General features: G+C 44.2%; 1 protein-coding gene across 10 annotated transcripts in view; it reads right to left on the bottom strand.

The window, feature by feature from the left end:
- Positions 1–25,275, bottom strand: part of LOC117352366 (semaphorin-4D-like) — a 348,824-nt gene that overhangs the window by 257,689 nt on the left and 65,860 nt on the right. For 7 of the 10 annotated variants that reach the window (XM_033928889.1, XM_033928898.1, XM_033928810.1 and 4 more), the window contains one exon: positions 6,914–6,975. The exons of 1 other annotated variant lie outside the window; for it this stretch is intronic. The gene's annotated coding sequence lies outside the window, so the exon portion shown is untranslated. Of the gene's footprint in view, positions 1–6,913; positions 6,976–12,117; positions 12,184–25,275 lie in introns of those variants that run through there. 2 more of the 10 variants (XM_033928819.1, XM_033928853.1) reach the window with 1 other exon arrangement.

Consider the following 25,275-nt stretch of genomic DNA (forward strand, 5'->3'; position numbering starts at 1 on the left):
AAGGCCTGATTCCATATCCGCCAATTCGGAGGGAACCGAAACTCCGGACTCCAACATATTATCCGCCATCAGTTGCGACCATTGCAGACAAGCACGCGCAGCATAAGAACTACAAACCACGGTCTGTAAGGTAACCGCTGCCACCTCAAAGGACACCTTAAGTGAAGACTCAATCTTCCTATCCTGGACATCCTTCAGCGCAACACCACCTTCAACCGGCAAAGTAGTCTTTTTCGTGACCGCGGCCACCAACGCGTCTACTTTAGGCTGTTTAAACTTTTCCAGTTCAGTTGGAGCAAGAGGGTATAACTGCCGCATGGCTTTTGACACCCGGAGACTGGCCTCCGGCGTGTCCCATTGCGTCGTAATAAGCTCTTGCATAGCCTCATGAACCGGAAATGATCTAGGCGGTTTCCGTGTACTAGCCATAAGCGGATTTGAGGATCCAGACACCAGTGGATCCTCCTGTGAGATGTTCAAGCCTTGTAATGCTTTTGAAATCAATGAGGAAAGTTCCTCCCTGTGAAAAAGACGGAGCGCAGTAGGATCATCCACATCCCTACCCAGCGTCTCATCCGCATCCACATCCGCCACCTCCCCCTCTTCCAATGAGTCAGAAATAGGCAGAGACAAGGGGGAGACTGAGGAAGAGTCCCCGTCATCTGCAGCAGCCAGCCTGCGACGCTTCGCTGCTTGAGACTGCCCCTGAGGCAAAAGACTCACCGAAGTAGCAGGAGGGAGAAAAGAATTAGCCAAATTCGGGGACAGTGCTGCCTGAGAGCCCTGCAACAAAAATGCATGGTGCATCAGCATCACAAACTCAGGGGAAAAAGTGCCCTGCAATAATCCTGGCGGTTCAGCCTGCAACGTTGGCTGAAAAGACCCAGCATCTGCCACGAGGTCTCCCGAAGCGCCAGAAGCCGCAGAACACCCCCCCGACGCGCTCAAATTTGTGGTGGGCCCGACCACGAGTGAAGAAGCGCTCGCCCGCGCTTCCTCAGCGCGGGAAAATTGTAAGTCACCCGCCGGCAGCATGGACTCCTCGTTCAGCGTGTCCGAGCACCCGGCCATGCATAGACCCGATGGTGTTCTGCGCTTCCCACAGCATGAACACCGCTTAACTGCCTCTGCCGCCATCGATCAAATTTCTTTTGCGGGTTTTTGTTTTTTTGTTTTTGAAATCAAAACACCACAAATCAGCCCAGAGGAATCCCGCCAAATACACCACGACTCCCCGCAACGGACTACTCTAACCACACCAAACACACAGAAGCAGAAAAATCTACTCACCAACACTGAACCCAAAACCAAAGCAATGAAGTTATGGCTGGCAGTTGTAAGCTGTAAGCTGATCAGAAGAACAGCACAGCTCCACACAGTGAGGCTCTCTCTTTTTTTTTTTTTTTTTAATGGAAAGAAGAAAAATTTGAGAGCCCAAAGAAACCCCTCAAACCAATGGAGGGGAGGGTGGAGCAGGGACCTGGGGGGGCCCAGGTGTAACTCCCAAAGCTGGCACCGCTCAGCCAGTCACCCCTGTCTAGCTGAAGAGAAATAATCTCAACAGTAGAAATGAAGAAATCCTCAGAACGTAGCCAGAATCCAGGAGCTAGAAGGATAGCTTCCAAACCTGCTGGGAGATAGAGCATACTGGGTGGACAGGAGGAATGCCAACCTATAAGACCACCTGTTAATCAGTTTCTCTATCTCCACCTGCTGGTCGATGTGTGCTATCCCACTGGTCTCTGGATTCATCTGCTGCTGTGATAAGGAAACATATTTAGAGAATGGCATGGGGACAAAACTCATCTCCAATCAGAAAATAATGGTATATATTGAAGAACTAAGGCCAGTACTGGGCAGATTTGCACAGTCTGTGTCCAGTATATGGCCATTCATTTGAGGATGGGCTGGGGATGGTTTAGATGGGCTGATGTAAGCTTTGATGGAGACTCCAATAGATGGAACCTAAGCAAATACCGGGCAGAACTCTAGGTTTCTGGCCCAGAAATAATTAAGAAAAAGCATAATTTAAATTAAATCATTAATTTATAGAGAGTGTATGGTTGGGCAGATTGGATGGACCATTCAGGTCTTTAATTTTATTTTGTACTATGTTACTATGGTTTTTTCTACCCTCACCCTGCCCTTGCAAACTCCACTGCACTAGTCCCATCATTTTTTATAAGAATGAGAACTTGTACTGTGACAGGGTAGGGAAAGAGTTTTGTGGAGAAGTGGTGGGCACAGGGACAAACTTTGTCCCCATTTCATTCTTTTATTGAAATATGAAAGTAAACATTCAGAATCTGTCTCCATCTTTAAACTGGCTCAAGCTTTCTGACAAGCAGAAGAAAGAGTGATCCTGCACTACACACAAGGAAGGAAACAGCTTAATTTGAAAAAGAGAGAATAACTCTTCAAAAGAATTAGACTGGCATCAAGGAAAAGCATGTGGCAAATGTACAAGTGCAGCAGGAAATATAAAGTGTTACTTCAGGAAGCATTCATTCATCAAACTCAGACATATGTATGGTTAAGGAAAGGTGAACTGAAAGCAAAGGATGAGAGACGTGATAATTGCTTCCCAGGACAGTGGCTTACAGACAAGCTATGGTTTACAGCAGTGGTCTCAAACTCAAACCCTTTGCAGGGCCACATTTTGGATTCGTAGGTACTTGGAGGGCCTCAGAAAAAAATAGTTAATGTCTTATTAAAGAAACAACAATTTTGCACGAGGTAAATCTTTATATTTTATAAATCTTCCCTTTTGGCTAAGTCTTAATAATAATATTGTAATTTTTAGCTAAAGAGACACATGATCAAGAAATTGTTTTCTTTTACTTTTGCGATTATGATAAACATATTCAGGGCCTCAAAATAGTTCCTGGCGGGCCGCATGTGGCCCCCGGGCCGCGAGTTTAAGGCCACTGATTTACAAGGAGCATAGAAAAGAATCTTAGACGCTTTAGAAGTTAAACATAAACGGAAAGGGGAAGGAACTTGATATACCACCTTTCTGTGGTTACAATCAATGTGGTTTACATATTTTATACAGGTACTTATTTCCTGGGGCAATGGAAGATTAAGTGACTTGCCCATAGACACAAGGAGCTGCAGTGAGAATCAAACCCACTCACTCCCACCGCTGACATAAAGCAACCCCCCCAGAAGTGGGAGAGATGCCCACTCCCTCCCACCACCAAGCAACAGCCCCCAACACCCACCCAGGCCTCCGGACGAGCCCCCCCCCCCCCACCTTACCTTGTTTACAAAGGCCAGCCAGAGGGATGACATGATAGAGACGTTCAAGTATCTCACGGGTCGCATCGAAGTGGAAGAAGATATCTTCCTTCTCATGGGTCCCACAGCAACCAGGGGGCACCCGTGGAAAATCAGGGGAGGGAAACTGCACAGTGACACCAGGAAATTCTTTTTCACTGAGAGAGTGGTTGACCGCTGGAATAATCTTCCACTTCAGGTCACTGAGGCCAGCAGCGTGCCTGATTTTAAGGCCAAATGGGATAGATACGTGGGATCTATTCACTGAGTTAGGTGGGGAAGGGTCATTGCGGTGGGCAGACTGGATGGGCCGTGGCCCTTATCTGCCGTCTATTTCTATGTTTCTATGTTACTCCCTCCGGCCAGTAGGCCCGCCTCTTCAAAATGGTGGGCCTTCCCCTCCTTGGTGCATTCTAGGATGTGCCAGGAAGGGGCTTAAGGCTCTGAGTGGCCCAGGTTGCTTAAGGCCTCCCCAAAAGTTTTGAAAATCTTCCCCTCAGTGGCAGCTAACATTCAGATAATAACATCAGGGATTAATCTGCAGATGAAAAGGAAGTGGAACTGTAAAGTGTGGAAAAGCTTGGGTGGGTCAGGAGGAGCACCAGGAGAAGAGGGATAGACTACAAACTGTTCTCTGCTCTGCTCCAAGCTCAAACCCTACACTCATCTTTCCTGCACTTAACTTTGAATTGAGGACTAGAGCAGAATACACTTGTTTCTTAGAGTCTGAAAAAAAAGAGTGGTGGGATTCCAATTCCAGGTCATTCCCCCAAAAAAATTAAGCCCTGGATAATATACAGATGGTGACTTGCCCCTGTTAGACTTAGCCATTACTTTCCTCAAGCAACAAAATAATGTTGGAGGCAATGTGGAAGAAAACTACTATGTTACTACTAAATTTCAGATGCAGACCAAGTTATAAGTTCCCTGGAACCCAGGAAGCTTTGTATTCAATAGGCAATTTGACCATAGCCCAGAGTAATTTGATTAGACATTGGAGTGTTCTTGGAAAGAGGTGGATGTTCCTCTCTCCATAAATGAGTAGTCAAACATGGTACAAAATTGTAACCTGTTAACTTAATATTATGTATGTAGTCTTGTAAACCGTCCTGGGCTCTTTGGGGAGGGCGGGATACAAAATGAATTAAATAAATAAATACAATACATAAATACAATAAATACAATACATAAACAATACAGTAGAATCTCAGTTATCGGGCACTCATGGGGATTGGTGATTGCTGGATAACTGTAGTTTCTGATTATTTGACAGTTAATGTAAAAATAGTTGTGTCTCCCTTTCCACCTCACTATCATCCCCCACCCCCACTTCTAAATTCCAGCATCTTCTTCCCTGGTCACTTTTCCTTCCCCCTTCTCCCCCTACTCCCTCCTTCCCTACCTGAAGCAGAAGAGCTGGTCCTGACAAACCCTCCCTCCATTCTCAAAGCAGCAGAGCCAGTCCTGACAACCCTCCCTCATCCGACGATGTAGTGGCAGCCAGCAAGCAGGGAAAGCACCGGTAAACAGGCAAATTCTGGCCAGCTCCGGCAGGGCTTTTACTCTGCAGCATCAGAAGTAATGCAGCAGAGGAAAGGCTTTTCTTATTTTTCACCTTTCAACATTTTATATTTCCCACATGTATATCATATACACATTCTAGGATCCTCGAAAAAGGCTATTTTCAGCCAAGACACGGCTATTTTCAGCCATATCATTTGCACTTTTTGGCCTAGCAGCTATATTGACTGCATTTTGTATGGAATAATCATATATTGACTTTATTTTGTATGGTATAACAGCAATTTGTCTGAAAAAAAAACTATTTATTGTGCAGAGACTATAAAGTTCACCTTGGTCTTGATTTTTGGTAAATAAACTTTTTAATTCAGAACAGTTCCACTACTCTTTTTGGCCCTCTTCTTTCAAGTGTTAGGTTTTGCTTTTTTTTTTAAAATCACCAGCCACTGCGGTAAAAGCTCCAATGCTGATAGGAATTCTATGCTCATCAGAGCTTTTACTGCAGCGGCTGGCGATAAAAAACCCTAATGCAGCTTGATAAAAGGGAGCCATTGTTTTGGGGGGTTTCCCCTTTTTTGTGAAACCCTTGGGTATTTTTTCCTTGTGGTTACCCATCAGGTTGTGTGCCATCAGACTCATGAATACTAAAAATGTTGGACAGACTCAAATTCCATATAGAAATTTTGCATTATTTTTATAAGATTTGTGCATTTTGTTTAGCTCTGTGCATTGCCTTCAACATTTTACAGAACAAAAAGTAGTTGATACAAGGGTTCTTCAAAAAGTTTCCGCTTTCATATTTTAGTGGGCTCAACCAAAAACATTATTTTCCGATGGAATTAAAACATTAGTAGGACACTAGGGAAAATGTATCACAAAGCAGGGTGATTATGTGGAAAAGTGATGTAATTTGCTTTTGAGATATTTAAATTGAGGGGCAAAATCAAAAGACACGTCCAAGTCCGTTTTGGGCCTAATTTGCTAGTCGCCCAAAGTCGGACATGGAAAAAGTTCATTTTCAGAAAAATACGTCCCAAAATTTTTTTTTCCCCGAAAATCATCTAACTGTACATCCAGCCATCTGATCATCCAGATCATTTCGTCCAAAAATTTGTCCAAGTCAAAAACACCTAGAAAAAGACCTTTTGGACGTGGGCAGGTCAGCAAAATGATAGACTGGACACCCAAACATTGCACCAGAGTAGTGGGGTACTTTACAGGGCACTGCTGTGAACTTCACAAAAAGGGTACCACATACACATCTCACCACAACAACCTTATAGGTCATGGTGAGCCCCCCCCCAAAACACCCCCCAGAACCTACTAGATCCATCTGTCTACCAACCCAATAGGCCTTATGGCTGCAGGTGCCACTTATATGGCTGTACATAAGGGTTTGGGGGAGGGATGGGTTTGGGGAGTGCACATATTTCACCATGAATGCAGTGGTTAGAGTGGCATCTGGGTCCTCCTCTCCATGGGTCACTAGCCCATCCCCCAGACCACTTAAGCCACCTTTGTGCAGCTCTACTAGACTTTCCTATGCCAGGCTGCCAGGTGCTGATGTTCTGGAGGCAGATATGTGACGTTTTTATTACGAATTATATGGCGGTGGGGTCAGTGATCACTGGGGAAGTGTGTAGGGGTCTGTACTTTGTCCCTGCAGTGGTCATCTGGTCACGTTGGATACCTTCTTGTGACTTAGACCTGGTTTTAGATGGCCTAAGTCACAATGTCCAAGTTCCGTCTAGGCAGTAATGTTAAACTTTCGGTTATACATGCAGTATGACTTAAGTCTAGGACGGCCCATGTCCCGCTCAAATCCCGCCCTCACCATTCCTTCTAAAACGCCCCTTTTAGCTCTGGGCGTTCTGCAGCACTGTGAAGGCCTAAGTCATTTTTAGTTACGTCTAAAACCCGGTTCGATTATCTGCACTTGGACGACTTGTCTCACTGATTATCTAAGTGCCGATTTAGGCCGGTTTCTAGATGTATTTCCGTTTCGATTATGAGCCCCATAGTGTTTAAAAAAATAAAAGTGCGAAAACTTTTTGAAGATCCCTTGCATTTACCTCCAAGTAAAACAGACTACTGCTACAAGAATAATACTGACCTTGATTTGCTGTCATTTACTGTAACTTCTTTACATTTCACATGTAGATTTACAGTATTTATCTAAAAAATATTTTAAAAATAAAAGAAGAAATCAGAAATAGAGTGCTGTGATTTTATTACAAATTACATTATGCACAAGCATATACATTTCAGTGGATTTATGGTGCTGATTGTACATAAGTCTTTCCACAGGTAAATGAAGTCATGTCTGCTCTAGATATTAAGACTTAACTGTCATGAACAGCACATCTCCATTTCACATGCCAAGCCAAAGTTCATACGACAGCAGTTTCTCTTAACCACCACATCTGTTTTTCAATTATTCAGCACAAAACAGAGATAATTTACAGGAGGCTGGTCACAGTAAATCTTTGTATTGCCCACAATAAGAGTTTTATTGCAACTGCAGACATAAAGCTTACTAGCATTACTAGATAACAAAAATACCGACTTGTCACCTGAAAACCATAGAGTTTGGCTGTAGCACAACCATGCTGAATGAGCAAGAATGAGCACAAGTTAGTTTTTTTGTATTTATATCTATCTTTTCCTCACATTTGACTTTTTAAAGACACTTTTCCTGTTATTTTTTGTGTATGTATATAAAGGATGGAACATGTTTTTACAATCACTGACCAGAGCAGAATGACAGATTACGTTCTTACCTCTGGGCCCTGTTAGGATACACAGGAGTCCATACTTAGCTGTTGATTCCCATTTCCTGTGAACTGCAGAAAGATATCCCTTTGAGAACTCCTCTCCTTCTGCAGTGGAGCACAACACCCTTTTCAGTTGGTACCAAAGCAATCAAATTTCACTTAAACAAAAGTGAAGGAGAGGAATGGGGAACTTCCCCAGCAACAAACACATTCTGCTATGATCTGAAACTTAGAAAATTAGAACAATTAACAATAAACATTTAACATGTTAACAGAGAACAGCAAACACTCGCATGAGTAACTCAGAACCAACCTGCTTAGTGTAACAAGCAGGAGCTATGAGAGAAAGAAAGGGAAACTCCCAATACCTGCAAACACATCAGTTCTTTATCTTAGGTATAACAGCAGAGGTCCCGAGATGGACACTGGCAGTATTTGAGGCAAAAATCAAGCAAATCAAAACAAGTCCACATAGGGAGGACAGTATGGACTCCTGTGTATCCTAACAGAACCCAGATTACCGAGGTAAGAACCTAATCTGTTGTTCTGTTGCGGATACACAGGAGTCCACACTTGAGCCAACATATCAATGCAGTGCCATATGTCTAGAGAGGGATAGATGAGCCTGCCCACAGTACTGAGAACCCAAAGGCAGCATCCTCTCAAGCCACCACATCTACTCTGTAGAACTTTGAAAGTGTGATGAATAGCCCAAGTAGCAGCTCTGCAGATTTCATCAGGTGAAACCACCTGGGATTCCGCCCAAGAGGTTGCAGGACCTGTGGTAGAATGTGCTGCCAGGGAAAGAAGTGGCTGTTTCTCAGCGGAAATGTAGGAAGATGAGATTGCCATGTGGATCCATCTGGCAATGGTTGCTTTGGAGACTCTCTTGCCCTGCCTCAAGTGACTGGTCAATACAAAAAGAGAATCAGAAACCCTGGAGTCATTAGTCCTATCCAGGTAGATGAGCAGGGCCTTGCGTACATTCAGCTTGTGTAAAAATTTGTCCTGTTTGGCAGAACCCGTAGGCTGAAAAGTGGCAAACAGAATTCTTGATTGACATGGAAGGTGAAAACCACCTTCAGAAGAAAGGAAGGAACAGTGTGCAGAGAAACACCTGACTCCATGAAATGGTCCCTTGCAGGACAGAGCCTGCAATTCAAAGATCCAAAAGAGGATTGTAAGGAACAGGGGCAGGCCTTTCAAAACCACATTGAGGTCCCAAGATGGGAATGGTCTGCACAAAGGGGCGGGGAGGGGAGGTGAGAAGCCAGAAGACCAAAGACCAGTCTGAGCCCAAACGTATGAGATACCAGCTATCTGCCCTCTGAAGGATGAAACCACAAGTCCCTTTTAAAGGCCAGCTTGCAGGAAGGCAAGGATCATCAGCACGGAAGCTCTCTCTGGTTCCATCTGCTCCTTGCCACATTATAACTGGAAGGTCTTCCAGGTTTAGCATAAGCCGCAACTGTCCCTGGCTTCTTGGCCCTAAGGAGAGTCATAACCTCAACCTCCGAATAACCCTTCCGAATCAAGGCTGAGCACTCAAGAGCCATGCCGTAAGACCAAAGTGTTCCAAGCTTCTCCATCTGAACCAGGCCTTGACTGAGAAGCCCTGAATGAAAAGGCAAATTCAGGGGTCTGCCTCTATGTAGACGCACCAGGTTCATGTACCAAGGTCTTCGGGGCCAGTCTGGTGCCAAAAATATCACCAGGCCCTGATGGGTGGCTATCCTTTAGATTATCTAACCCACCATAGCCCTCGGTGGAAACACATAGAGAAGCAGATCTATGGGCCAAGGTTGGACCAGGGCATCCTGTCCTGTGCTTCCTCGCTCGACTCTGCGACTGTAGTAGCAGGCTACTTTCGTATTCTTTGCAATGGTCATAAGATCCATGACCAGTTTGCCCCAAATTTGGATTATGAGGAAGAACACCTTTTATTATTATTTTTTTTTAATTCAATTTTTTCTATATCGTTCTCCCAGGAGAGCTCAGAATGGTTTACATGGGTTTATTCAGGTACTCAAGTATTTTTCCCCATCTATCCCGGTGGGCTCACAATCTATCTAATCCAGGATCCAGGGTCTGCCGGCTGAGAAAGTAGACTTGGGCGTTCTCTACTCCTGCCACACAGGCCACTGAGAAGGCCTGCAAGTGATGTTCTGGCCACAGGAAAAGCATCCAAGCCTCCAATAGAGGGCCGCGCTTCTGGTGCCCCCATTTGCTTACATAAACCACTGCAGTGGCAATGTCCAAAAACACCCTGACTGCTTTTCTGGACAGGAAAGACTAACTGTAGCAAGGCCAACCGAATGGCTCTCAGTTCCAGACGGTTAATGGCCTTGGAGAGGGTGATTGCAACAAAGAGCCCCCAGCCACTGAGGTTGGCATCTGTTGTGAGGGTCACCCAAGCTTCAATTGGGGGTGGCATGCCCCTCGCCTAGTTCTCCCCTTGGAGCCACCAATACAGGCTGCGTTTTGCCTCCGCTGTCCAGAAGAGCCACTTCTGCAGAGAGTGCTGTTGCGGGGACCATCTAGACAGAAGGGAGTACTGGAAAGGGCACATCCGAGCTCTCACCCATGGCACCACTTCCAAGGAGGCCGCCATCAAAAGCACAGCACCCGCAGATACTGATAGGCTGTGGGGCTCATAAGGGCCAAGATCACAAGGTTCTGCATCCTGAGCTTCTGTCTTGAGAAGAAAAACCCGGCCCTTTGCTGTTTTGAAGAGGACTCCCAGATATTCCAAACACTGAGTCGGCTGAAGATGACTTTTCCGAAAGCTGACTATCCAGCCCAGGTCCTGTAAGAGGCTCACCACCTGCTGGTCTGCACGCTCACAATCCGCCAAAGAGGAGGCTCTGATCAGCCAATTGTCCAGGTAAGCATGCACCTGGACCCCTGGCAAAGGTAGGCTGCTGCAACCACATCACCTTGGTAAAGTGCGGGGAGTCATGGCCAAACCAAAAGGGTATGCCACAAACTGGAAGTGGTGCTAAAGCATGTGAAATCTCAGATATCTCCGATGAGCCAGAAAGATGGGGATGTGAAAATATATCCACCGCCACCATGATGGAGTGGACAATTTCCATGAGAAAGTGGGCTACTTTCAGAGTCTCATTTACAGATTTTAAATTCAGAATGGGCCTCCAATCTTCTGTGCCTTTCTTGGGCACTATGAAGTATAAAAAGTATCTGCCCGAGCCCACTTCTTCAAGAAAGCGTAGGATAGGCACATGGAATCTCAGAGAGAGGAAGAGATAATGGTTACTGTGAATGGGCAGACTGGATGGGCCATTTGGTCTTTATCTGTCATCATGTTTCTATGTTTCTTCGGGAACTGGTTCTATGGTATGAATGTCTAAGAGTCATTGCACTGTCGCTTGGACTCTGACCTGCTTCTCTGGCCGTCCAGCTGGGGAGTCAAGGAGATCAATGAGTAGATCTGGAGGGGGGCAGATAAAATGCAATCCTGTGCCCCTTCTTCATAATGTCCAGCACCCAGTGGTCAGACAAGATCTGTTTCCATTTGTCCCTGAATGCCGACAGTCGCCTTCCAATATGAGGAGGACTGGCTCTCCTCCTGACATCATTGCTGCTTCTTGGAGGTCGAACTACTGCAGGAACCTGTGAATTGTTGGTGCCAATAACCGACAAATCTCTGCCTGGATCCCTGAAAAGGCTTCAGAGAGGAGTAGCCAGAGGAAAAATTGGCAAGCTCTCCTGGAGGAACAAAAATTGTTTCTATTGCCTCTGCACTCAATGTGACTTCAGGTTTGTCTGAATCAGCCTGGCTGCAGGGAAAATATTTCTGCCTCAGAAATTTCAGAGATCCTCAGCCATCAAAGAAAATCTTTTGGCTGCCGGCTGGATGGACCACAGCTACCAAATCCCACTCCCAGGATTCCTCATGCACCAATGGGGGGAGAAATTATGCAGTCAGCTCCCTGATACTTCTAGGGTTCTTACACAGGGGCTACAAGGCCTGCGCTCAAGCCTCTGACCGAATCAGCAGGCAAGCCGCTCCCAGGGGGATGGACCCTGAGCTACTGAAGGGACCCAAAGCTGGCTGGCTCTGCAGGAACTTGAGAGACTAAACTGGGAGCAGCAGTCCTTCCATGAGGGACTACATACTTTCCCTGGTGGCCTGAGCAGGGGACCTCCAAGCACCGAGCCACGAAGAACTTCAAATATCCGGTGAAAAAAAAATTAACAATAAAGAAAAAAAAAACAAAGCACCTTCTGAGTTCGCTTGCAGAAGGAATACTGTAACTGAAGAGGGTGCACCCAATGCAGAAGAAGAGGACTACTCAAGTTCTTAAAGAGATATCCTTCTGCAGTTCGCGTGACATGGGAATCAACAGCTCAAGTATGGACATCTGTATATACGCTAACAGAAACTGAACTTAGAAAGATGTTGAATGACATCAAAATCATCTATTTGTAAAAACATATTCCATACTATAAATGGATCTAGACATTTATACGGAGTTGGATTTAAAAAAAATGCATCACATCAGAAATCATAAAAACAACAAACCTTGTACATTTTATTTTCAATTTCTCAATATCCCACTCATGGTCAATAAAGACCCTCAGGCAACACCTACAATTCAATAAAATCACATACATTAATGTTACCATCACAATCAAATCCAAATGGTTCTTAATATACGTTATCTATCCCAGAATGTCAAGCTGTGAGTTTATTCTTGAAATGAATTTAAAAAGGCATACAGTCCAAGTGCTAGGTATTATTAGGAAAGGAATAGAGAATAAAAAAAAAAAAATTATCATAATGCTTCTGTACTGCAATATAGTGCAACTATAACTTGAGTACTTCAATTCTGGTCACCACATCTAAAATATTATATATACATATACACACACATACATATAGTGGAATTGTCAAAGGTATCATAATTAAGGGGCCGAAACAACTCGCATGAGGAAAAGCTATAGAGATATTGGGACTCTTCAACTTTTCTCCTCTCCTGGGCATAGGGACCCCGGGTCATTTCCTTGGTCACTCTCCTTACCTGCTCTCTCACCAAATGTATATGTACAAATATGGCAGCATAAAACAAACAAGGACTTGGTTTTTTGTGCTGCCACATATACATAGTTTAAGGAGATATGTGGGGGCTGGGGGAATAAAATTAATGGGGTTAATATTCAAAGGGGCAGATTCTTAAAACTAAAATGTGCCTTTAGCGTGCTCAATGAACCGGTTCCAGCTGCTTTAGCGTGCATGTATTTAAGTGATGGATTATCAAAACGGTTTACCGAGGTCTTTTCTGAGTTTTCTAGCAGTCTGCGATACTGCCATGCAAATGTAGTACAACGAGGTCACTTCGAGCAATTCTCTATAAATCGCCCAAGTTATTCTTTAACCTCGTTGTGTCACATTTGCAGCCTGTCATTTGCAGTCTGAGCTGTCATTGCCTTACTTTTTGATGAGTGCCTGAGTGCAGATTGGCTCAGGCACTGACTGGAAAGTAAAGTTTGACAACTCAGAACTCCATATGCAAATTGAAATTTTAAAAAAATCAAATTGAAGGTCGGCAGGAGAGATGCCCATTCTCTCCTGCTGTGTCAAAGAAACACCCGATACTGAAGCAGGAGAGATGCCTACTCCCTTCTGCTGCCACGCTACCCCCTCCCCCCGTACCTTACTTACAATGGCTGTCCAGAGGGATGACTACTCCTGCTGCCAGGAGGGGGGGATCGCTTGACGACAGTGGGAGGGAGTGGGCATCTCTCCCTCTGCAGGGGGCGGAGGGGGGGGGCAGTTTGCTTGACTGTGGTGGCTCAATTTTTTTTTTTTGCATTTATTCTGGGCTTGTGCCATCACTATCACCAGCAATGAGCACATGCAAATTTAGCAAACCTTCGCTATTCTCCATCAACCTCATTTGGAGAATGACTCGCATTAATTGCTACAATAATGGCTGCGACAGCAGCCCATCGGTTTTTTAACGTGAATTTTTGAGAATCTAGACCAAAGTGATTTAAGTGGCCAAAAATGGATCCTGGCTAGTTAAATAGCCTGTTCGGAGCTTACCACAAATTTTCAGCGGCATTTAATCACTTGGTACCACTGAAAATAACTGATAAGTGCCAAACTACAAAGCACAGTTACTTACCGTAACAGGTGTTATCCAGGGACAGCAGGCATATATTCTCACATGTGGGTGACGTCATCTACGGAGCCCCGATGCGGAAGCATTTTCAAGCAAACTTGATTGAAGATTTAAGTTTGCTCTGCTGCTCCACGCATGCGTGCCTTCCTGCTCCACTAGGGGGTGCATCCCCTCGTGGTCTCCAGTTCAAAATTTTCCGCGAGCCTAGAAGCCGTGTTTTTCAGGCTCTGCCCCAACTGCCTTCTAGCACCGCGATTTTTTCACGATTAAGTCGCTGTGCGCGAATTCTTTACCTTTTTATTTGATTCCTGCTTCGTTTTCGACGACCCGGAGGCTTCCGGGTCCCCGTGGCCGCGTGGCTAATCGAGCCGCGGCTACTTTCGATTTAATCTTCAATCAAGTTTGCTTGAAAATGCTTCCGCATCGGGGCTCCGTAGATGACGTCACCCACATGTGAGAATATCATGCCTGCTTGTCCTGGGATAATTTCTCTTTTCTTATTCCCTGTTTTAAAGGACTTTTTGTAATTGTACACTGCTTAGACAGTTTGATGGGCAGTAAATCAAGACCGTAATAAATTTGAACTGAATACTGGCTATTTTGAGGGTGTTCCAAGGCAGAGTCAACACTTGATCAATTAAGTATGGTATTCAGCACTTAACTGGCCACGTTAACCACATAAAAGTCAGTTCTCTATGCGGTAACCCATACCCATTTTAGTGTCTCTAATTATTGGCTTTTACCTTTTTTAGTTCTATTCAACTTCTTTTATTGTTTTTATTTAACTACTGTAAACCGCATAGAACTTTACAGCCTTGTGTAGGTGTATAAATTGATTATTATTATTACTACTATTAATAATTTCTAGAGCGCTACCAGACATACGCAGCACTGTAGTCAGTTAAGTGCTGAATATCACACTTGTTATGCATTAGCCGATTCCAGCTATGTGTTAACCCTAACCCTCTGGAAACACAGAAATTCAGAGACAGTGCCCAGACATTGCCCAGCATTGAATTTCTGGATTGAACTCTGATCGCTGCTGACTGCATATCGGGCTCAGCGTTTATTACAGAACTTTATACACAGCCCTTCATTAAAAACATCAGAGCAGTTTACAATCAAACCCTCAAAATCAATGGAAAGGAAAAACAAAATAATTTTGCTGAAAAATCACGTTTTCTTTTCAGGAAAACAAATGCATTTGTCTAAAAGGAAAACTGTTTGTAACAGCCATAGGAGTTGCCACTCTAAAAATGGCCATTGTGCTTCATAGCCAGTCAGTCTCATCAAATGACTATGGAGCAATAGTCCAGGAGCAGCTGGCACACTGCCCACCCCTGTTCTATCTTGTAAGACTCTCAAAGAACAGATCTCACTGTACCATTTCTCATATTCTATTTTATAGCTCGCTTTCTTGATTTATTTTGTTAGCAATACATTTTCAGGCTCTCCTTATCTCTTGCCAAGTACATACAGCTGGATCTCTAAGGGAGAGGAAGGGATAGTAGATTGCATGGTTAGGCAGACCAACTAGGCCAGGGGTAGGCAATTCCGGTCCTCGAGAACCAGAGCCAGGTCAGGTTTTCAGGATTTCCACAATAAATATACATGAGATAGATTTGCATCTCAAGGAGGCAGTGCATGCAAATCCATCTCATACATATTCATTGTGGATATCCTGAAAACTTGACCTGGCTCCGGCTCTTGAGGACCAGTATTCCCTAACCCTGAACTAGGCCATATGGTTTTTATCTGCCTTCATTTTTCTCTGTTTCTATATGCAAATGCTGGTTCCTTCAACAGGTACTCCAGTGCAAACAAACACTGTAGTCACAAAAGCAGGACTTGAGGCAACCATCTTAAAACTAAATGGTACATCTGTTTTGTTTGATGCTAACACAGGGGTCTCAAAGTCCCTCCTTGAGGGCCGCAATCCAGTCGGGTTTTCAGGATTTCCCCAATGAATATGCATGAGATCTATGTGCATGCACTGCTTTCAATGCATATTCATTGGGCAAACCTTGAAAACCCGACTGGATTGCGGCCTTCAAGGAGGGACTTTGAGATCCCTGTCAAAATTTTCATTTGAAAAAAAGAAAAATCCCTTGTCATTTCCAGGAAAATCTCAGCATCGACATGATGATAAAGCACTCTCCAAATAATCTTTTTCCAGTCAGCAATCTTGTCTTTCAATTCTATTTTGTAATACAGGTACAAAGATCCTTTATCTGAAATACCAAAAAACTCCAAAAACTGAAATTTGGCACTTCATTTATGTTTGAAGGTATTGCTCCAGTCCCATTGTTTGGAACATTTTGGGCCTGTTTTACAAAGCCGTGCAGCAACAGCCCCGAAGCCCTTTAAATCTCTATGAGCTTCGGGGCCGCTAGTGCGGCTTTGTAAAACAGGCCCTTTGTGTATAAAGAGCTTGAAGTATTTAATGGTTGCCTTATTTTGAAATAAAAAGTCTGGTGGCAATTTTGTGGTCTTATGGTCTTGTCTTTTTCTGACTTTGCATTACCATTCTGAAATCCAAAATATGCTTGGTCCCAAGGATTTGGGACAAAGGATCTTGTACCTTTACTATGAACACGTCAAACTCAGGTTCTACGGCAACACGACGGATTGATACTCCTATACATTTTTTTTTTTTATCTCATTCAATAAGCTCCCAAAACCTGGAACCATTCAATATCAAGGCATCACTTTTTGATGCAAAATATATATATGATCTTTTTGGGTTTTTATATAAAATACAAGTAATGTAAAAGTGATTTTAGTGTTAACAATTTTCTTTTTGAAGTGATTACTGTAAGGATTATTTTGGGGACTGAAGTCTGAATTTTAGCTTCTCCCAAAAGTAAAACATGTCAGAGTAAGTATCAACATGTTAAATTTCTATTTTATATGGAAACTTGAGTGTTACTAAAAGGTGATAAATTAAGTGTTTTTATATACTTTATGCTGCATACAGTCTTCAAAGTTTTAAGCCTAAAGAATCCACCACTAATTACATAGCAACAAATTCACCGTCAAGAAAATAAAAGCAGCACCAGTATCATAATTATATAACTGCTGACACCATTTACCACACAATGTCCTGAGCTGCAGTTTTATTTCACTGTGGAAGAGCTGTAGGCACTTCCATTGATTGGGGTAAATCTGTTACATACGCAATATTTCTAAAGGGCCAGACAATGAGATAGCTTTGTATGCAGTGACTCCACTGTAGGCAAATCTTTCTCATGCATATTCACTGTGGATATCCTGAAAAACCTGACTGACTTGGTATGTCCTGAGGACTGGGTTGAGAACCCCTGTCTTTGGCTGACAAGAGTCTATCCCCCATTCCTCATGAACTACTAGAAGGTCTGCTTTCAACATAACTAATACATACAAATTAGCCTGGTCCACAGACCAAAAATCATACCTAATGAATATTCATTATAGCTAATTTAATATAGGTATGATACTTGCTGAACCATCAGCTCACAATTATTTGACACAGGATATGAAACTATATCAGCCATCTAGATCTTTGAGGTCTGAAGGAATGATGCAATTATGTACAAATGAATTCCTTCGTTTTCATTATGAAAATACAAGAACATCTGATGTCGGGGGAAGGCTTGTGGGCCGGTGACGTGCAATCGCTGCATGCTGGCCCTTCCCTTCCTGGAGTTGCAGCGAGTAGGAAGCGGCGGCGGTGGCAGGCAGGTGGGGAGCCGCGGCGGGGAGTGGGCGGCATTCAGCCTGCACATCCCCAATGAGTGGGACATTTAAAAAGGTATGATGGGGTGGGTAGGGGTGTTTAAAAAAAAGTTATCTTCACTGCAAAAGACGTACCAACATTTCCACGCACTTTGGGGTGGAAAAAAGTGTGTCTTACGGAGAAAAAAATACGGTGTAGATAAATAGATAGTGCTTACTAAACCTCATAGTAACATAGTAAATGACAGCAGATAACGACCTGAACGGTCCATACAGTCTGCCCATTAGATATACCTCATTTCCAAAAGGTTAAGAAAATAAAAAGAGAAACCCTACTCACAATGACTGTGGTTCAGAGTAAGTGGACATGTCTGATGCACAATCTTGACATCACTGTGACATCATCAGTATGCACCTAGATTGCAGAATGTCACTAAAAAAATAATTGGAACCCTTGCATAAAAGGAAACACCTGTGGCTCAGTAGTTAAAGGCACTTCTTCCATCTTCCAGAGGTTATGGGTTCAAATCCTCATAACCCCCCTCCCCCCCAGTACCTTAACAGCTTCTTTTTGATCTCATAAGATAGAATGGGTTGTGAACTCTGCCATTTACATTTGCACTCTGCCCTTTCTAGGGTCCAGAGGGAAACTTATTTTTACCCTGAGATGGCTATGAAACTTACCCAAACAGAATGCGAGAACTTTCGCAATGATTTTTACATCCACGTTCAAAAGGGAAATAGGCCGATATGAACAACAATTCAAAGGGTCCCTCCCCGGTTTCAAAAGGATCACGATACCTGCCTCACCCATAGTTCCTGACAACCGACCCCCCCAACCCCCGCCTGAACCCCATTCACAATACGCACTAAGAATGGAGCCACCTGAGCACCAAATTTCTTTAAAAAACAGCTTGTGTAACCATTTAATCCTGGGGATTTGCCAGGCTTCGCTTCCCGAATGATTCCCCAAATTTCCCCCAGTGTAACCGGTTCATTGAGCTGTGCCCTTTCATCAGAAGACAATGCAGGTAAACAGATCTTATCCAAAAAGCTATGCACTCCCTCAGTCCTCACACCTCCCTCTGCACTGTATAATTGCCGATAATATTCCAAAAAAGTATGACCAATATCGTTTCCGTAACCTGCACTGTTCCAGCACCACCACGAATTACTGTGATAGATGTCTTCACCTGCTTTATTTAATGTAATGAGCCAGCTGCGCACTACACTTATTACTATGCTCATACAGATAGGATTGAAAGCATTTTCGCAGATGATCATACTCTTCCATTTGAAGCTGTGATAAGTCCCCCTGCACCTGGCGCAATCGCGCCAGGGTCTGTGGGACCAGGAAGCGCTTATGCTGCAACTCCAAAGAAAGGAGGCGTTTACGTAAACATAACTGAGCTCGAGTTCGCCGATGCTTAAATCGAGCTCCCCACTTAATGAAGACCCCCCTCAACACAGATTTCAAAGCGTCCCAAAGAATTCCATCAGACACCTCCCCTGTGTCATTAAACTCCAAATAAGTAGCTATACTTTGAAGGATCTCCGCTTCTACCTCAGGTGCATTAAGTAATGAGTCATTCAGTCTCCAATATCGGATACCACCCCCCTGGCACCACTCCATCACACTCCGACACCGGGGCATGATCCAACACCTGAATGCTCCCAATCTTGGCCCCCTTTATCTTTCCCCATTGATTCCTATGAACCCAAATTCCATCAATCCTGGTGTACGTTTGTTGAGCATAAGAGTAATGAATATAGTTACGTTGAGTCCCATGCAGAAGGCGCCAACAGTCCACCAACCCCAAAGCATGCATGAATACCCGAAAAGTCCGAGTGTTCCCCCGGGTAGAACTGCTGCCCCCTTTAGAATGATCTAAGCGCCCATCCGGAAGCACATTAAAATCCCCCCCCCCCCCCCAGGAATACCACTCCCTGAAGGAAAGAGATCAATTCACTCTGCAAATTACGATAAAACTTTGCCTGAACATTAGGGTCATATATATTCACTATCGTCACTCTCTGCCCCTGTAGGGTCCCTTCTCTACGCAAGGCATCTCCCCTGAGGATCCCTATATACCTGCTCAATAACCAATCCCAAGGTCCTTCTAACCAAAATCGCAATCCCTCCCTTTTTTTTGGCAGAATCCTGACCCTGATGTGTCCAAACATGTTCAAATGCCAGATTATCTAAGAAAGCTACATCCCTGGGCCTTAAATAAGTCTCCTGCAGAAGGCAAATATCCCAACCCATTCTCTTCAATTCTCGAAAAACAATACTCCTCTTCCGCGGACTGTTCATCCCATTAATGTTCCAAGTGTCTCTCGTGCAGACCCCCGTCCTATTACTCCCCCCCACCACCCCCATTTTTACCTAAAGTCCCCTTCCCCTCCTCCCCCCCACATCTGCTGATCCAGCATCCGACAGATCAGCCAACGAGAAAGAATGAAGTCTCCCCCCAAAGGCAACTGCCACCCCACACTTCTCAATCATACCCAACCCCCAACAACATCAGCATCTCCCCACCTCCAATGATTTAACTCCTAATTCTCCATCCTGCCCACCATCCCATCCTTTGTCATCCCATCCTGCTCCTCCTTGGTCCCCTGCACAAGGTATTATCCCCACATATGTCCCATAACGCACATCCACACACTCACTGCATTAATTTACCTACACCTTTAATCCAATCCTCTATATAACCAGAAACACACATCCACACACTCACCGCATTAATTTACCTACACCCTTAATCCAATCCTCTATATAACCAGAAACGCACTCCAAACATACTGAACATGCAACCAAGTCCTCAAGGATAGAGTCCCCCAAAGTACAATGGAGCTCCCCCAATAGCACCATCCAATTCTACGCTCCAGGACTCCATCAAGCACTCAGGTCTCCAACAGAGGCATCTTTTTAGTCGACCGGGTAACTGTGCGCCAGCCCTCCACTGTTCTCCCCATTTTCTTCAGCGTCGCCCCAACTGCAACATTAGGGAGGTTGTTGCAACCCAGGTCTTTCAAGGCAAGCCACGTGTCTCCCACAGTATCCACTCTGCGTGACTTTCCATTCACCGTCAGCCAAAGTCCAAAAGGGAACAGCCAGCGATAATGATGACCCTCTGCACGAAGGACCTGGGTCACCTCTCGAAAAGCCCTTCGCTTCTGCAGGGTCATGAAAGCCAGATCTTGAAAAACTCCCATGATAATTCCATTCCATTGGAATTGTGGTCGTCTCCGAACTGCCTGGAGAATTTTTTCTTTAAAGAGATAATCCCCAAAGCAGGCTATAATGTCCTTCGGGATGTCCGTTCTGCCTGCCCCCAGGCTGCGGTGTGCCCTCAAAAGTACAATAGACAATCACACTCACATTCTCCTCGGGCCCCAGGAGCTGACTAAATAGTCCTTCACCACTGCCATACTGTCTCGATGTTGATCATTTTCCGGTATACCTTTGAAGCGCAAATTACTTCTTCTGGACCTGTTTTCCAAGTCCTCAATTTGCGCTTGGAGTTCTGCAAGCTCCTGAACTTGTTGGGCCATCACAGTCTTAATATCCGCCATCTCCTCCTCTAATTTTGACACGTGTTGTTTGGAGGCCTCAACCCAACTGCCCAAGTCTCCTACTTACACCCTGATCTTGGCCAGCGCCGTTTTGAGATCCTCCCGAATCCCTTTCATTTCAGCTTTTAAATCCTGGAACCAGGTTTCCAATGTTTTTTGCAAAGCGGCAGTACAATCAATCCTGCACATTGGAAGCCGGCGGCTGCAGAGACTGACCTGGAGATGCCATCTTGGATTTTGCAGCTGGCGACTCCGGCGCTTTCGCTATCAGTTTACTACTCACAGCCTCACTAAAACAGAACTTTTCCAACCGACGGCAACTCACCATGCATTCCAACCACCAATGTACTTGCAATAGGGTGCAATGCCGTGCTCGGGAAGCTGTTTAATCAACTTTGTCAGCAAGCCCCATCGGAGCTCAAAATTTACTCTGCCATTCAGTAGTGACATCACTTCCTCCTTGATTTCATTTTATTATTCTTTCCAAGCCAAACAGAATTTTTTGTTACTGCTCCATTCTAATTGCCACTTTCTTCGCCCCTATATATCAGAAACACATATAACCAAGATATTGGAAAGAATTCCATGAGTCAAGTTTCAAGTTTATTAAAATTTTGATTAATCGCCTATCGTAGTTTCTAGGCAATGTACAATAAAAACGGGGAGTACATGTAATCTTTTAAGGACAAACATAGCAACGACTCATAGAAACAATAAACAGACGTATTGTAAACAAAATGGGACAAGGTTGAAGTAAAAAGGGTAAAAACAAAAGGAGGGGGGAAGAAAGTTCCTATGAGCGTCAAGAGCAGCGCCACTCCCGGTGCTAAAAACCGCTAGCGTTTAAGGCGCAAATCGGAAGCAAACTAAAATTAGGATGCACGAATCTGAATAGGATTATAGCTCAAAGACATCTTTAAAAGGGTAACTTTTCAAAGCTCCTTTGAACTTGTCTAAGTTTTTTTTCCTCCCTTAGGTGGGCTGGTAAGGAATTCCAGATTAGAGAAGCAGTCACCAAAAATATGGATGCATGACAAGTGTTAATAACTTTTACAGAGGGCATGAATAATAGATTTTGTGCAGTCATATTCCAAATGCTTTCCCTACTTGTTTGCCTTGCTTCCCTTAATTTCTTGCTAAATTTTTATTAACGCTAAAATAAAACTGTAAAATAAGTGCCAGTCACTGCAATATAACACCACAAGACTAACGCCTTTTAGTGTTCCAAAAAAATTAAGGCAAAATCCAAGCACATAAAGTATTAGCTAAGTGGCATAAATAGAATTACATAATTCTCTCCAACTAGCTCTGAAAGTAAAAAAAAATTGCTGGCTATATTTCCAACAGAATTATATAACACGCTTCAACTAACAATTAAATGTAATAGTTACTGAATTGCTACTGTTAGAGGTGGAAAAATCGTATGTGACAGTTTGGCACCTGGTGACTACTGCTGGATTGTGTGAAACTCAAGGCAGATTTTATTAATTTATTTATTCAATTTTCTATACCATTCTCCTAGGGGAGCTCAGAACAGTTATGTGAATTTATTCAGGTACTCAAGCTTTTTTCCCTGTCTGTCCCGGTGAGCTCACAGCAATGGGGGATTAAGGCCTAGATTCACTAAGCAAACCGATCGTGTACCGATTGGATCGCGAGCCCTTTGCAACCCGATTTCCCTCCAACCCGATTCACTAACCTGTGTACCGATCCGATTCCGATCTGTGCATGCAAATGAGGGAAACGGCATGCAAAGTAGGCAGGGATGCAATTCACTAAACAAAAATCTTGAATACCGACTGAGCCTGCTGGGAACCAGAAGCGCCTGCTGGCAACCAGTTGCTCACCTCCTTTCTGACTGTCTTGCCAGCCCTGCAGCCCTGAAATAAACCCGCTCTCTCTGCCGCGACCTGCTCTCTGCCTCCCCAACTCTCTCTCTGCCTCTCCCGGTTCTCCTGCTCTCTGCCATGATTTCCTGCCCTGTTCAGCCCCCGACTTTCCAGCTGATCGCCTACCCTGCTCAGCCCCTGATTTTCCAGCTGATCTGCCCTGTTCATCCCCAGACTTTCCAGCTGATCTCCTGCCTCATTCAGCCTCGACTCGCCTGCCCTTCCCCACAGTGCGAGCCCGTGGTTTTAACCCGCGGGTTAAAACCACAGGCTCGCGAAGTAGAAAAAGCAGTTAAAAAAGTTTTTTTAAAAAAGCTTTGCTGGGCACAAAGGGCTTGCAAAAAAGTCAACAACAAAAAACCCAATAAAAATTGCAGAGAGCATGCACAGACCATCTACAGGCAAGGAAGATGGTCTGCGCACGCTCAAAGATCGCTCTCCAGCGATCTGTGCGGTGGGTGGGAGACGTGCCAACGATCATCCCCATTTGCATGCAGGCCTTTAATGAATTCGTCGGCCTGCATGCAAACAGACAAGGATCGGAGATTAGTGAATCTAGCCCTAAGTGACTTGCTCAGGGTCACAAGGAGCAGTGTGGGTTTGAACCCACAACCACTGCGCCACTCTCCCTAAGGGTGTCCACTATCCTTGAATTAGCTCTGCAGATCACAAGACAGTAACCACTTAAGAGGTATCAGATGAAAAAGTTCCAAGAGGTATGCAATTTAACTAGCCTGGTGAAAAAGTGCTAAGAACTGAGACTTTGCATTCTCTGTACTGGCATCTGATTTTTCAGCATGGCAACTCATTCCTTTGACATCCCCTGTGCATGCAACAAAATCAGGGGGTGGTTCTTTACTGGCAAACCAAGCTCATTTATTACTATATTTTGAGTCACTAATTGCAGTAGTCAGGAAGCGTTTTTGCTTGTTGTTTGGACAGGATGCACACATGGGCAGCAAGAACAGCAGTGCTGTAGATATATTAGCACTAATATAGTCCTTGAAGGCAAGCTTGATCAGGAAATCCATGTTTACTGTATCACCGGAACATAATTTGCTATATCGAGCCAGCCTACTCAGATAGAAGTTTCCAGGACTGCAGCAGTCCTACTCCATAAAATAATGCGCAGGAAACATTAAAAAGTGTAAGTTTGAAGAAAAAAAACAAACATTTCATAGCTTGGTAAAAGGGACCCCCCCCCAACCACAATTAGCAATCACTGAACCTATTCCCCCACATCTGATGCTAGAATTCTCCTTTGGGTGAGGTTCAATGGCTGCTCCTGCCCCCGGTCAAACTTTGAACAGAAAAAAATGGTTGGGGGGGGGGTGGTAGAATTACAGTATATTTCAATTCAATGCCCTGTATCATATTTTCACAGTACAATAAAACTTTAGCATGGATGAAAGCCCACATTAGATGCAGGGTTTAGTATCATAGCTATTTAGCCAAAATCTAACTTCTAAATAACATCTATTTTCCACCAAAGACTTCATTGCCCCTCTGCTACTAATACAACAATTTCCTGTAATTGTAGCACAGAATTGTTCCATACTCACCAGTGATACAAGATCACATGTCAATGACTGTGTCTTCTGGGTCAGCATGCAGGCTGTCTAACTCATAGCACAGGGGTAGGCGACCAAGGTCCAAGGGTCACAACCCAGACAGATTTTCAAGATTTCCATAATGAATAAAAATTAGATCTCATATTCATTGAGGAAAACTTGACTGAGTTGTGGCCCTCTAGGACTGTTTGCCACTGTCTTAGCATAATCTCTAGTATCTGATCTTCTCACTGAGAGGAAATCTCTGCCCTTAGGCTGCTGCCTTGATTACAGGTGTGTCTTCATTTCAAACACAAGCAGGGAAACCAGAATGACAGGCTCCCTATGGGGAAAGGCTTCTCTCAGCTAAGTCCTGCTGTGCACCATCTGTCAGATGTCAACCTAAGGAGGACGCCAAGAACTTTGAACAATTTATTCAGGCAAGTGTATGAAGATGTCTGCGGACAAAGCAAAGTTTAGATTTAAGAAAGATCCTGCGTGCCCAGAGCTGCTTGGCGATACTGCATCACATGGACATTTCATCAGGTATCCAAGCTAAATAATGTGTGCAGAAAAGCTAGTCAGGAGGCACGTGCCAGCACACCTCCATGCCTGCTCTTTTGCATCTAAATACGAGCCTTGCAAAAATATTATATATAAGAAGATTTAGCAAGGCTCATTATTTAGGCAAACGGATGTGTGCTGGCATGCCCCCCCCCCCCTCATTTGCCCCAATTTTTCTGTGTGTATATTTTGAATACATTTAGCTTGAATATATGATGAAGTGCCATGTTATGAAATGTCCATGGGGATGAAGTGGCGT

Source organism: Geotrypetes seraphini, chromosome 1 (assembly GCF_902459505.1).
Source record: "Geotrypetes seraphini chromosome 1, aGeoSer1.1, whole genome shotgun sequence".
In the NCBI taxonomy this organism is placed as follows: domain Eukaryota; kingdom Metazoa; phylum Chordata; class Amphibia; order Gymnophiona; family Dermophiidae; genus Geotrypetes; species Geotrypetes seraphini.